The sequence below is a fragment of the Cryptomeria japonica genome, chromosome 4, assembly GCF_030272615.1.
Source record: "Cryptomeria japonica chromosome 4, Sugi_1.0, whole genome shotgun sequence".
Taxonomy (NCBI): Eukaryota; Viridiplantae; Streptophyta; class Pinopsida; order Cupressales; family Cupressaceae; genus Cryptomeria; species Cryptomeria japonica.
This window is the reverse complement of record NC_081408.1, coordinates 558,527,418-558,542,614: the sequence shown is the minus strand read 5'-3', so window position 1 is coordinate 558,542,614 and position 15,197 is coordinate 558,527,418.

Genomic DNA, 15,197 nt, shown 5'->3' with positions numbered 1-15,197 from the left:
TAAAGTATTTTATAGGTTTATAGATACTGCAAATGAAAAATGAGATTTTCATTACTCAATCCAAGTACATAAAGGAAATCTTGAAGAAATTTGGAATGGAGGATTCAAAACCAGTAAGTACTCCTATGACTACCAACTGTAAACTATCAAAGAATGATGAATCTGCATCTGTTGATGAGACACTTTACTGATCCATGATTGGAAAGCTACAATATGTTATTCATAGTAGACTAGATATAGCACATGCAGTAGGTATAGTTGCAAGATTCTCTGTAGATCCTAAGGAAACACACATGACAAAAATCAAAAGAATTTTTAGATACTTGAAAGGAACAGAGGATTATGGCTTAGTATATCAGAAAGGAAATGATTTTGATTTAAAAGTTTATACTGATGTTGATTGGGTAGGCAACATTGATGACAAGAAAAGCACAAGTGGAGGAGCTTTCTTTTTAGGAGAAAGACTAGTGAGTTGGCTTAGCAAGAAACAAGGATGTGTTTCATAGTCAATAGCAGAAGCTGAATACGTTGCTGCAGCATTGAATTGTACCAACATAGCATGGATCAAACAACTGTTGGAAGGAATAAATGAGAAAGTTACCGAGCCAGTAACTATATTCTGTGACAATACTAGTGCCATTAACATTTTGAAGAATCCTATTATGCACTCTAAGACAAAGCACATCTCTATCAAATATCATTATCTTATAGAAGAAGCTCAAGAGAAGAAAATGGTGTTGGAGTATGTTAGCACAAAGGAACAAATAACATATATTTTTACCAAGCCACTACCAAGGGACACTTTTGAATATCTCAGAAGTAAGTTAGGGGTCCTACCCCTATCTTCTACTCACTGACCGAGTTTGGTGAAAGCATCAATTCAATGACTCTATCGAATATCTTTTAAGAATTGATGCTGATTTACACACTTTAGGATGTTTTCTAAAGGTGTGCAGGATATAATGCAGGATACAATACAGGGAACAGGAATTGAAGACAAAATGCTCTGACTGAGACTCAGTTGATACACAACAGCAGGAAATCACTTCCTACAGAAAGAAATTATGTTTTAGTTCTTTACTTTTTGGCATTGTTGTCAAAGGGGGAGAAGTCTGATTGAAAAGACTGAAATTGAAGATTGAAAAAAGGGGGAGAAGACTGAAGAAAATAGGAGAAGTCTATTGACAGCAAGAGAGCATTTTAGCATTTCAGAATCACAGCAATCCGAATCTTTTTAAGGTCAAATCAATTGGTTTTGCCATCAATGCCAAAGGGGGAGATTGTTGGCATTTGACACTATAACAAACAATGGGAGATTGTTGGCATTTCAATAAGGATATTGAGAAGGTTGTTGATGATTATGGATATAACTAATTAAGGATGTTTACTGTCTTGATATTATTATTTTGTCATTGATGTCAAGAAATTGATTTTCTAATTCAGTATGATGTTGCCATAGCTTGAGAAGTATGATTTGAAGAGTATAAAGATGTCGGTAAAAGACACAGAAAGAATATGATGAATAAGGGGATGAATAAGGTATTCAATGGTCAACTATTACCAAGTCAGACAATGATGAGATAATGATGTTTAGATTGTTTTAACATCATACATATGTTGTAAATTGTAAGGATAATACTATACTATGTTACCGAGCAAAGAACCTAGTCGGTAAACCCTAAGGAACCTAGTCGGTACACCCTAAGGTTATCGCTATCAGTTAATGAAGGCAGAATGTCTACCGAGTGAAGTTTATTATTTACTGAGTTGTAACCGAGCTGTAATAGAGTACATTAAATGGTTACATGCGTTATTTAATGAAGGAAGCTGATGAGCTAGAATTGATTAAATGATTGGTATGTCGTGCATGAAGTTTGTTAATGAATCTACGGCAAAGGAAAATTGACATGAAGATCTACAGCTCAGATTGAATCGTAATACCCTAGCACAAGTTCCAAGAAATGTATGCAAGTTCCAAGGCAGGGTAAAACATTTTCAGATCGAAGGATACATTGAACCTAGTCAAAGTTTGAAGATCTGATGGCTATGATTGATCATGGGAAATGTGATCAAGGAGATTAAGCAGTTCGCGAATTGTTTATAAATAGGGAACTATTGATAAACAATGTATGCACAGAGATGCTACATAATGATTACCAAGCACAGAAGCTTAAAGACCTGTTTGAATAACAGAGTATAGAAGCCCAACGGATGGACAAGATTAGTTCTATGTCTAGATTGTATTGAGCAAATAAGAATCTGCTTTAGCATTTTAGATGTGAAGTTGTAGATAGATTTTTATTACTGTTATTTTGTGAAGTGATAGAAAATCTCTTAACTGAGTGGACTTAACAGTCTTATTTGTAAAACCCTCTAGCAAGGTGACATTCTGATTGAGTGTTTGAAATCCTTTAACAAGGTCACTTCTAACAAGGTGAAGATCCTAACAGATCCGAGGGAAATCCCTTAACCGGGTCACATCTAGCAATGTGTTTGTAATCTTTAACAGGATTTGCTTTTAACCGAGCATACTCTAGAAGAGTATATTTCTTAGTGGGTCTGAAATCCCACAATGGTTTTTCCCTATTTGGGTTTCCACGTTAAATTTGGTGTTATGAGGTTTATGATGTTTATATGCTTTTGAGTTTGCATGTTTAGCAATTTTGGTTATATTACTGAAGTATATGTTACCGAGGTTGAATCTGATGTTTTTATGGAAGATTAAGTTTGTATGATTCACCCCCCCCCCTCTCATCTTGTTGGATATTGGATCTATACTTACATTAAGTATCAGAACTATCATACTCCTCATAATCCAACATCTGGCAATCCTCCTTCGGCAAGCCTGGATAAGGACATTGAAAATTATTATAGAGCTAGAGAAGCACTCTTGAACGCACTATCTGATCAGAAAATTATGGGATTAACTGACCAATCTAATGCGAAGGCTATATGGGATAAGTTGGAAGCTTTGAATGAAGGTGACCCTATTGTTAAAATTGCTAAACTTGGTAGTTACAGGGCAAGGTATGATAATTTGAAGATGGAAGAAGATGAAAGGATTACTGCTTTCATGGAAAGAGTTAATGAAATTGTTATGGGAATTCAGTGTTGTGGTGGATCTCTGAATGAAGATGATATTGTTTCTAAAGTTTTGAGAGCTTTGCCATTGGCTTACAAGATGAAGGCTACTACAATTAATGAGCTGAGAACAATGGCTAACACTTCTATTAACCAGGATACTTTGGTTGGAAAATTGTCTTCTTTTGAGCTCGAAGAATTTGGTCCTCAAGGAGCTGCAAAGACTGAATCTGCTTTTCATTCACCTACATCATCAACTGACAAGAGTGATTGGAAAGATTTATATGCGAAGGAACTGGATGAAATGAAGAAAGAAGATGAAGAGTTTGAGCAACTGGAAGCCCTATTTGCTAGAAGAGTACCTAAAGGTCATGTTGGAAGTAAGTATGAAGGAAAATCACCTTTTAAATGTTTTGCATGTAATAAGATAGGTCATTTTGCATCTAGATGTCCTGAGAGGAATTCAAGATTTGAAGAGAAATCTATAAGATCTTTTAGGCCTAACCATGATTATCAGAACAAGCATAAGTACAAGAGAAACAAAGACAAATCATGTTACTATGTGGATGAGGAAGGTGTAACTGATTCTGATGATGAACCGACACAAGATTCGGCTAGTGGATTTGGTAGTGGTAAGGAATGGATATTTTTGGCTATTAAGGAAGATGCTTTGGTACCTGTTATTCAAAATGAGGAAAAGGCCCTTGCTGCTAAAATTGAAGACAAGGATGAATGGGTGATAGACAGTGGTTGTTCATATCATATGACTGGAGATTAAAGGAAGTTTTTATCTTTGCAACAATTTGATGGTGGACTGGTTAGATTTGGAGATGACAAAGCATGCATGATCAGAGGAAGATGAACTATATCATTGGATGGTAAGCATAATACTGATAATGTTTATTATGTTGAAGGTTTAAGGCATAATCTTTTGAGTGTAGGACAATTGGTGGATAAGGGATTTCAATTATAGTTCAAGGATGGAAAATGGAAAATCATTAACAGACCTGGATTAGAGATTGCAACCGGTACACAGACTAAAGGTAACATCTTTCATTTGAACTCCAGTGAGAAGACATGTTTGATTGCACAAATTGATGAGAGTTGGCTATGTCATAAGAGGTTGTGTCATGTGAATTTTGATTGCATTGTACATACTAGTTCAACTAAGGCTGTTAGAGATATACTTAAGATTGTGAAGCCCTGTAATTCGGTATGTAAGGAATGTCAATTGGAAAAGCAAGTCAGAATTTATTTTAAGAGTATTCAAGATAAATCTAATGATGTTATTGATCTTATTCATATTTATTTATGTGGTCCTACTAGAATAAAGAGTTTTCAGGGTGATAGATATTTTATGCTAATCATTGATGACTATTCTAGAATGATGTGGGTTACTTTTCTGAAGGAAAAATCTGAAGCTTTTGAAAAGTTTAAGATCTTTAAAGCTAAAGTTGAGACAGAGATAGGGTCGAGGATTAAATTCTTAAGGTTAGATCAAGGTGGTGAATTCAAATCCGATGAATTTAACAATTATTGTGAGAAGCATGGGATAAAGAGACAGTTGTCTACCCCCCAGACACCTCAACAAAATGGTGTTGCGAAAAGAAAGAACAAAACTATCTTGGATGCGACTAGATCTATGATGATGGAAGCTAATCTACCTCGTATCTATTGGAGAGAAGCTGTGAGCATGACAGTATACACATTCAACAAAGTTCATATCAAAGGAGACACCGGTGAGACACCTTATGAGTTATGGTTTGGTCATACACCTTCAATTAAGTATTTCAGAATCTTTGGTAGTAAATGCTATATCAAGAGAGATGATTCCATTGGAAAGTTTGATCCTAGATGTGATGAAGGGATATTTCTTGGTTATTCTAATGAAAGCAAAACATTTTGATGTTATAACAATAGATTGCAAAGAATTGTGGAGAGCACTAATGTCAAGGTGGATGAGTTGTGCAAAGGTCAAATCAGAACTTATGAGAGAGAACTAGAAGTGGAGATGATTATAACTGAACTGATAGCACCTGTACCGGAACAAAATGTTGAACCGGTTACTCCGGTAGTATCAAAAAATTCAATAGTGCCTGAAGATCAGAGCAGGAAAACAAAATGTCAGAAGACTCCTCGGTATGTAAGGTTAAATGATTCAGAAGTTCAGATCATTGGAGACAAGAGCAAAGGAGTAATGACAAGAAGAAGGTTGGCAACTGATGAAGTATGTTTAATTTATCAAGTTGAACTGACATCAGTTATTGAAGCTTGTAAAGATGAATGTTGGATGAAAGCTATGGAAGAGGAATTAGATGAGATTGAAAAGAACAACACATGGACTTTAGTTCCCTGACCTAAAAATAAGAATGTTATTGGAACTAAATGGGTTTTTAGGAACAAATTGAATGAGGATGGACAAGTTGTGAGGAATAAGGCTAGATTCGTATGTAAATGATATTTTCAAAAGGAAGGAATTGATTATGATGAAACTTTTTCTCCAGTAGCTAGGATTGAAGCTGTGAGATTATTTCTTGCTTATGTTTTCCATAAGAAATACAAGGTTTATCAGATGGATGTTAAATGTGCATTTTTTAATGAATATCTTTAAGAGGAAGTTTATATTGAGCAACTTGATGGTTTTTCACTTTCAGATGATAAAAAAAGGGTTTGTAGGTTAAGGAAAGCGTTATATGGATTGAAACAAGCCCCTAGAGCTTGGTATGCCAGATTGGACAAATATATTTTGAAGCTTGGTTTCACTAAAGGTAATGCTGACACTAACTTATATTATATGATCATTGATGATGACATTTTAATTGTTGAAGTATTTTTTGATGATATAATTTTTGGAGGTGAGGATAAATTATGTATAGAATTCTCTAAAAATATGAAGAATGAATTTGAGATGTCTATGATTGGGGAGATGAAATTTTTCTTAGGTTTGCAGATTACTCAGAATGATAAAGGTATTTTCATTTGTCAAACTAAGTATGGTAGAGAGTTGTTGAAGATATTTGGTATGGAAAATTCTAAACTGGTTGTTACCCCTATGGTTACAAGTGAGAAATTTACAAAGAAAGATGTATCAGCTCTGGTAAATCCTACAAGGTACAAATCTATGATTGGAGGTTTGTTATATCTGACTCAGACTAGACCGGATATAATGAACACTGTTTGTATTGTATCAAGATATCAGAGTGATCCTAGAGAGAATCATGAGTGTGCGGTGAAAAGGATTTTCAGGTATTTGCAATGAACAACTGAGTATGGTTTGTGGTATCCTAAAGATGATGACTTTACACTATGTGCATATGCATATGTTGATTAGGCTGGAGATGTTGATGACCAAAAGAGCACATCCAATGGAGATTTCTTTCTTGAAAAGAAACTTATTTCATGGATAAGAAAGAAGCAATCATGTACTTCTTTATCTACTACTGAAGTTGATTATGTTGTTGTTGCTACTAACTATACATAAGTTTTCTGGATGAAGCAAATGTTGAAGGATATAAGGGTTGATTGTAATGAACTGGTAGTTATTCACTGTGATAACTCTGCTACTATTAATATATCAAAGAATCTGGTATTTCATTCTAAGACTAAGCACATTTCTATCAAGTATAATTTTCTGAAGGAGAAGGTGGAAGCAAATGAAGTCAAACTAGTTTATGTGAACACTAAAGAGTATATTATAGATACCTTCACTAAACCTTTGCCTAAGGAATCATTTTAGTACTTCAGAGACAGATTGGGAGTTTCTTCCCCTCCGTTAGAGACTTGAGTGATGTTGATTCGCATCAATCTGGTATGCATTTATCGATGCTATCATTCATTCCGGATTGATGTGTTGGTGTTGCTACTTAGGGGGAGTATTTAGTTGCGTGGTTCAGAGGTTTTATGATTTTTCTTTGATGTTTATGTCATATTTCTGGCATTGATGTCAAAAGGGGAGAGATATATGTGAAAAACAAAGCTTTACTATGATATCATTCTTAGGGGGAGTTTGGTTTTTGGTTTAGAACTTCATTGTCATATCTTCTTGGAGTGTTTGTTGGTTGTCTTCCATTGGGGGAGACTTGTTTGGCATTTTCTTGGCACTTGGATGTTTTTCACATCTAGTGTTGCCATCAATGCCAAAGGGGGAGATTGTTGGCAATTTGGAGGAATTGATTATGTGTTGCATTGATGTTTTGTCATTGATGTCAACACCAATTGTTTTGCTGTCTACCGGATTCTAGTAGAGTGGTTGGTTTATGATATTGATTTGGAGACCATCTCCGGTATTCTCTAATTTGGTCCGGTTTGTGGTATTGGCTTGGATTGGTTATTCATGTGTTCTTGATGCGTATCACATTCAACTGGTTCAAGATTTGATGATTTGGATGCTATAATTTGTTTAGTAAGCCTTTTGGTCACCGGTAAGGGTTTTATTGGCAGTGCTTTGATGAAGATCTTTTGATGAATCTGATAAGTGGTGTTGGTGCAGCTTCTAGAAGGTTATCAGGATGCTGATGGTTATCTTCTTCATGTTCCAGTTGATCGGTGGTGTTTGCATTTAGGACCGAACCTATTCTATCTTATTCTACTAGGTTATCGACCGGTTTGTGTAACATGTTGGTAGATGCTCTTGATGCGTCACTAGTTGGATTTATTGTTTGGATTATGTTGTTTTGAAGGATGACGATGATGATGACGATGACGATGACGATGACGATGACGATGATGATGACGATGACGATGACGATGACGATGACGATGATGATGACGATGACGATGATGATGACGATGACGATGACGATGACGATGACGATGATGACGACGATGACGATGACGATGATGATGACGATGACGATGATGATGACGATGACGATGACGATGACGATGACGATGATGACGACGATGACGATGACGATGACGATGACGATGATGATTATGATGATGACGACGACGACAACGACGACGACGACGATGATGATGACGACGATGATGATGATGATGATGATGATGATGATGATGATGATGATGATGATGATGATGATGATGATGATGATGATGATGATGATGAGGATGATGATGATGATGATGATGCACATGAGTCTTATGGGAGGACTCACAATGTGATATGAGCGTGTTGGGCCCACCAAGAAACTCCTCCATGAAAATATAAAACCCTAAACTATAAATATGTGCTGGAAGACTTTAAAAAGATGACGTCTTATGGTGTTTCTTTGTCCAATGAGAAGAGGAGGTGTGTTTTTGAAAGGAGACCTATGCAAAAACTATGGACTTCACAACGTCAATGGAAAGACTAATTCATTTGCAACTAGTTCTCACTAAGAAAATAATGCACAATGAACCAATGTATTTGAAAAATCGCTTCCACGAACTGAGTTTTGTTGGGCCAAATCAATAATGTCGGCCTCAAAGAAATTTTGTTAAATATATTAGACTTGCAAAATAATGTTTGAGATTCTAAACAACAATTATGACCTCCTAGAACAAGTACACAATGTGATTAAGAGTATAAATGACCAACATAAAGGATCCTCAATCGATGAAAAAAACTGCCACCACCAATGAAATGAAAGGAAAAGGGGCATCCTAGAAAGACCTATGAGAAACAGTATGAGCCTTATTTATCCTTTGTTTCTTTTAATTAGATGTGTATTTATTATAATAAAAGAACATACTACTATTTATTTAAAGTGAAAACATACATAGTTAATTTCGTATTGCATTAACCTTTTGAGGAAAGATAATTTAACTCACAGATCTATATAAATTTCAACAACATAACAACATGTAAATTAATACTTTAAAACATGAAAGAAATAAGAATTAGATAGAAGAGAAGAAACACCAATATACGTGGGGAAAACCTTTTCAGGTAAAACCCCTCTCCAAAGAATCAAATGAATGTATTAATTTGTGACAAATAAGTTACAATACATTTGCAGGCTCACAGCCTTAACATGGAGACTACATCTTGCTCTTCTCTGGAGAAATAGAGACAATATAATAGCAGCTTTGTAATAATCACCCTGTCCTCCTTCTATAATAAAATTCAACTCAAGCATATAATTCTTTACAAGCTAGGTGCAAAAGAAAGCAACCTCCATCTTCAACAAAGCAAGAAAGTTAAAGAAAGCTTGCAAATGAGAAAGTTAAAGAAATAAATTTCATCAATGGCTCCAAAATCATCCTCTTTTTTTTATCTCAATAAAAGCATATTCTTTCTTGAGTATAAATCTCCAAGGAAAGGAAATCCTTCCTTAACTTAGCCTCCAAGAAAAGATAAATGAAAATATGCTTTATTCTTTTTTTTTTGTTCTAAAATAAAACCCACAAGTCCTGACTCTTAAGTCTTCATAGAAAGTTGTCAAATCAAATTTTTAATCAACAAGGAAACTTTTGATTTCAAACCTCCTCAAAGTAGGATAAGTTAATAAACACCAAATTAATTAATTAAATCAATATCAATATTAGGACTCAAAGGTTGAGACGCCTTAATCCCAACATGAAATGCGCCCCTTGATACGAGTCAATAACTAGACAATAGGAGGCACGGTAAGAAAAAATAGTGAAATAAATGAAACTCCCAACGTTGATGGGATGAGTAGTTAGCCCGTGAACCTTTGACAATATCTATGCTGTAAAATCCAACCCTAGACAATTTATATTGCCACAAAATAAAGTATCTCAAACCAATGAAATGAAACACACCCATCTAAATAGAACACACAACCACCAATATGTTATGTGCAAACCAATAAATGCCATGAATACAATACATAAGGAAAATCGCTTCAAAGAGTAGCCAACTTCAAATAAAAAATGATCCAGTCAATATGCTAGGGAAATAATAAAACTCTGGTTTGATATATTAAATGTAAGCAAATAGATATTAGACCAAAGGAAAAAGGCAATTCAAGAAAATTGATTTTTTTTCAAACGTCGATGATATAGTTCTATTTAGGACTCATGAAGGCATGGATTGATGCCTTTATGATTAATATTCTTCAACAACTCAATCCTCAATATGACCTGCAATCTCCTTGATTTAGGCTTCGATACCATGTAGGGATTAACATGAAGCCATCATGAAGTTGTAGACTTCAGGCATCAAATTAGGATATGAACAATAACCAAAGAATGCTTGAGTGAGAAATTGAATAGAGAGATCAAATGATTAAATAAGATGCTTCAATTAATATGAAAAATGATATTTTACAATGTACAACAATCTTACTAATATAGATAAGATGCGGGAGTGGGTAGGTAACTATTCGAACAAAAAAACTAAAAACTACCTAATTATTAAATATTAATTATTGATGCCTAAGTAAACTTAAGATACCAACACTTGCCGGTATTTTAACAACATGCAATCTTCCCTAAGGTTCTTGATTATGGAATTTCATTCTTAAGTGTAGGTTGATCATAATGAACTATCTTACTTGGGATATCCATGATGGTGGATCAACACTATTTTGGGAGGAACCTTGGGGAGGTTATCTGAGCATGGACAAGATTGAGAATCTATCACAAGAAAAAACAATTCTCAAAAACTCGGGCTACATCCACCAACAGAGAGTCTGGTATTATTATCTAGCAAACCGAACCGATTACAACCAGTAATCCCTTGCAACTCAATACCATTGCAAAATGCTACAAAATTCTCTACTGAAAACTCTAACCCTTAGTCATTTTATCAAGATTTATGTCAATTACAAAATAGGGTTAGAATATGTCAACCAATAGAAAAAATAACTCTCGATGCCTTTATAAAATAATTTGGGGGGAAATTGCGCTAATAGAAGGGGAGAATTTAACCTCCAAGCCTAATTAGGCTCCATATAACGACAAGGTTGAAGATGGTTTTCAAGACTCATCATGATCTCATTCTCATGGCCATGAAATGTATGTTGGGAGACAACTTTATTGTTACAAACAACACACATAGGGTCAACATGCTGGACCCCACAAGGGGTGCTACCCCTTGATTGCGCTTTGGGGGCGCTACCCCCAAACTCCCATAAAATAATTTGGGGAGAAACTACGCTGATAGAAGTGTGGAAAATTTAACCTCCGAGTCTGATTATGCTCCACATAACAACAAGGTTGAAGATGGTTTTAAAGACCCATCATGATCTCATTATCATGGCCATGAAATGTATGTTGGGAGACGACTTTATTGTTGCAAACAACATACATAGGGTCAACACGAATATCTCCTCTAGGTTCATTGCTTCTTTGTTGGATCTTAGGGAGTTGAAGGATACAATTTGAGATTTAGCATAGACACTCATTGAGAATATTTTTTTGGGTAACTTAGATGAGATGCTTTAGGCTACAAGAGTTGGGGCTAGTATCCCTTTGCCATCAAACATCTAGAAGTTGGTGACGTTCGAGGCTACAATTGGTTGGATTCCTTTCCTCTCCAACTCTAGGAGTATCACATTGGCGCAACATCATCTTAAGGCTATGAAAGGGTGCTCATTTTTGAAGAAAATCATGAACTTGGAACCCACCTTTGACTTGGAATGGATGTATGAATTTATCAACCAAAAATAGGAATAATAAACACTATGGGTCTATGGTTTTGGGTATAGGTTATGCATACAATCAAAACAATATGACTTAAGTAGTTTGTTTATGTTAGGGGTTTTGTTTAGTCTCAACCTGGTAGGGTGTATAGGTATGTATTGTAATTGCTAGAATGTAATGGAGTCACTAGGCTTTTGGTCTATCGCCTGGTTTTTGTCATGTAATGAGTAGAAGCCCAAAATTATATGTAAATTTTAACTATAATCAACAAAAGGAGCAACCCCTAGGCTATAGCTCACTTATATAAAAGAAAATAATAAGAAGAAATGTTAGACTATGATTTATTTAATCAATGACAAATTAATTAAATATGAATTAATTAAATGATGAAGGGTGTTAGTTTAATTAATTAATCATTAGAAGAAATATAACATGATTAATGGTGTAGATTGATGGAAGTGTGACAATTTTAGGTGTATATATATATAATAACCAAACCTTTCACAAAACTAATTGTTGGCATTCTAATACTGGTTTGTATGACCAGTAAGTGATATGGTTGTCATTGTTGGCAACATCATCTCCTTAGTCTTCATATTCCATCGGTAGTAAGTAGACCGGGTAGCAGTGAGTAGATCGGCTAAGCAATAAGTAAACTGGCAAGCAGTGAGTAGACCGACAAGCAGTGAGTTAACTGACAAGCAGTGAGTAGATTGACAAGCAGTGAATAGACCAGAAAGTAGTGAGTAGACCGGCAAGTAGTAAGTAGACTGGGTAGCAGTGAGTAGATCAACACAAGAGAGGTCCATAAGCTAAACAAAGAATAGACCGGTATTTAGGAGGAAACCGGCTAGATGGATTTTGATCGGTTCACCGAAAGAGTCTGTAACTGACAAATTGGTAACGTTCAGTTACATTCAGCTAAATCGGGAATCTTCTCCAGTTAACCGACATACTTATCGGCATGTTCAACTGTATTGATAGAGATTCCTGCAATGTTTTCAGAGACGTGATTTGATGGGACTTGAACTACTGAGCGAAGGAAATACGCTAAAATAAGAAGGGACGCTGGGCGAAATGCTGGTAAAACAACTCAATTTGCATCTGTCTCTACTTCCACAGGGTCCGTTGGTGGTGGTTCCGGGTCAATGAGGTCAACTTAATCAAATGCATCTTCCCTGCCCCCCTACGGGGGACAAGTGCTAACTTCGCTATTAGTGAGTTTGGAATTGGCATTGGCTCATATGCTACTAAAACTAGTGGTGCTTAACCTGCTCCCTTAGGGTGAAAACTCAAAATTGACTATTATTCAAGTATAAGTTGGTCCTTTCACTTTCTTTGTTTGGTCTCTTTGGAATTTTGAAAGAAATGTTTTGGGAGGGAAAGTTGGCACCAAACTCAAGGGTCAATAAATACATGTAGCGTCCTAAAATTGCGACACTTGCAATTTCGACTGCATTTGGGTCTTCACGATGGCGACGCAACACTAAACCTGAATGGAGACCCCGAAACTTGCTTATGACACTGAAAACTGCATTTTCTTGCACCCTGGCTTGAACCTCCTTTGCACCCTACTGTCCCGGGAGGTGGGACCAGAGCGCCTAGCCCTGGTCCTTCAGGACCACGGCGCCCAGCGCCCTGGTCCCTGGCCCTATTTTGGGCCCGGTCTCCTATGGGGCTTCGGGTCCTTTTGTTTGCAATTTGGAAAATAAACTTTCCTGGTCGGCCTAAGGTCGGGAAAATCAGTCTATCAACCCTAATTGACAAGTATATAAACTACATTTTCCTCTTTCATTCGGTATGATGGAAAAAGCGTGGAAACTATACTCAAGCATTCAAGCATTCAAGCATTCCTTCAAGTAATTGATCATTTCAAGTCTCCATTCAAGGCTAAGTGTTGCATTCAAGACAAGGATTCAACCATTGAAGAGGAGATCACTTACAACACATTACATGCTACAACATACAACATACAACAAACAACAACATCTATACCTTCGCATATAAGGATACAAACATCCTTACAACAAGGTATTAGTACTTGTTTTACATTACATTTACAACAATTTCTCATTTCTTGGTTAATTCCAAAACCGGGGTTTGACCTAAAGGCAAACCCCTAATCCCTAACCCCCCAATCGTCTTCACTTTTCTGTGTGTAGGTTGCAGGTGCGCGGCTGAAATTGAAGATCTGGAATCCTTGTGCGGAGACGAACAGATCCCCCTTCATTTCGCGGATTTTTCGGAGGACCGTGTGCACTCCGGGCGCCATCGTCCCGTCAACTTTTGCTCAAATTTGCAGGACAGCACCGTCTCGACATTTTACTACTAATTCCAGGTCCGCAGCTTCATCCTATATCCCTAACTCAGTTTATAAGTGAATCTTTCCTACTTTGCATGCATTCCTAGTTCAATCTTTCTATCTACATTCTTTACAAAAGAGGGTATCCTTGCTATCACAACCCTTGAAACACATTTAGCATCCAATCTTGCATTGTGTGGGATTGGATCTTGTGGGTTTCAACCCCTCTTTTGAATGTAAAGTCTCTCCCCTAAGTGAAAACCATCAACCCTAGTGATCTCCCTTCTCTCTCCTCGGAGTTGGAAGAGGGGAGAGCAACTAGGGTTCGATCGTGATTTTCCGCTTTACATTTTGGTGAACCCGACGTGAACATCCCTTCTGATTATTCATAGTTAGATCTGAAAATTGAATTCCTTGATTACATTTCCATGTTTGATCTTTTGCAAAATTTTAGAGGTTAATTGCATAAAAACCCTAAATTTTCTTTTTAAGTAATTAAACTTGTGAAATGTTTAATTGTTGATGCTTGTTTCAGATCTGCCCTTCTATTACAAATTATCAATTCATATTTGTGCCTTAATTTTGAAAATTAAGTGGTTAAGTGTCAAAACCCTAATTTTTGAAACCCTCTTGATTCAACCTTTGTCCGACAATTTCACTGATCAAAACATCTCCAAATCAGCTGTAACTTTGGATTCCGCAATAAAATCACAATATCTTTCATCCCTGAAAAATTGGAAAAAAGTTGCGAGGACCGTGTGCACTCCGAGCACCATCGTCCCCGACATTTTTTCTGAAAATTTGGGAGCAAGATCTTACTGTATTTTTCTGCTAAAATCCAGAATTTTGGCTGATTTTATCAATTTTAACACCTTCAAAATTACAGTCAAAGTTGGTCTAGCGATTGCTTGGATTGAGGCTTCTAATCATTCAAAAATTGTTGAAATTGAAATTTATGTCAAAATTGTGTTTCTTACTGTCCTAAATCTGAAAAGTGTGTTTGCATTCATTCGAAATTTCAGTGCTTTATTCAAATTCTTACAATTTATTAAGTGCTTAATTACAACAACTTTAATTTCCGCTTTCAAAATTGAATTTTGCGTGAAATTGAGTCAGTTTTTAAATTTCAAAATTTGCATTGCTCTTGACATTCCCTCTAAAATCATAAAATTCAAAATTTCAGTTTCCCTCTCTTTTTCAAAATTCAAATTTTTGCATTTTTCGACAATCTTGGTAGGGTTCAATTTCGAGATTGCAACTTTAA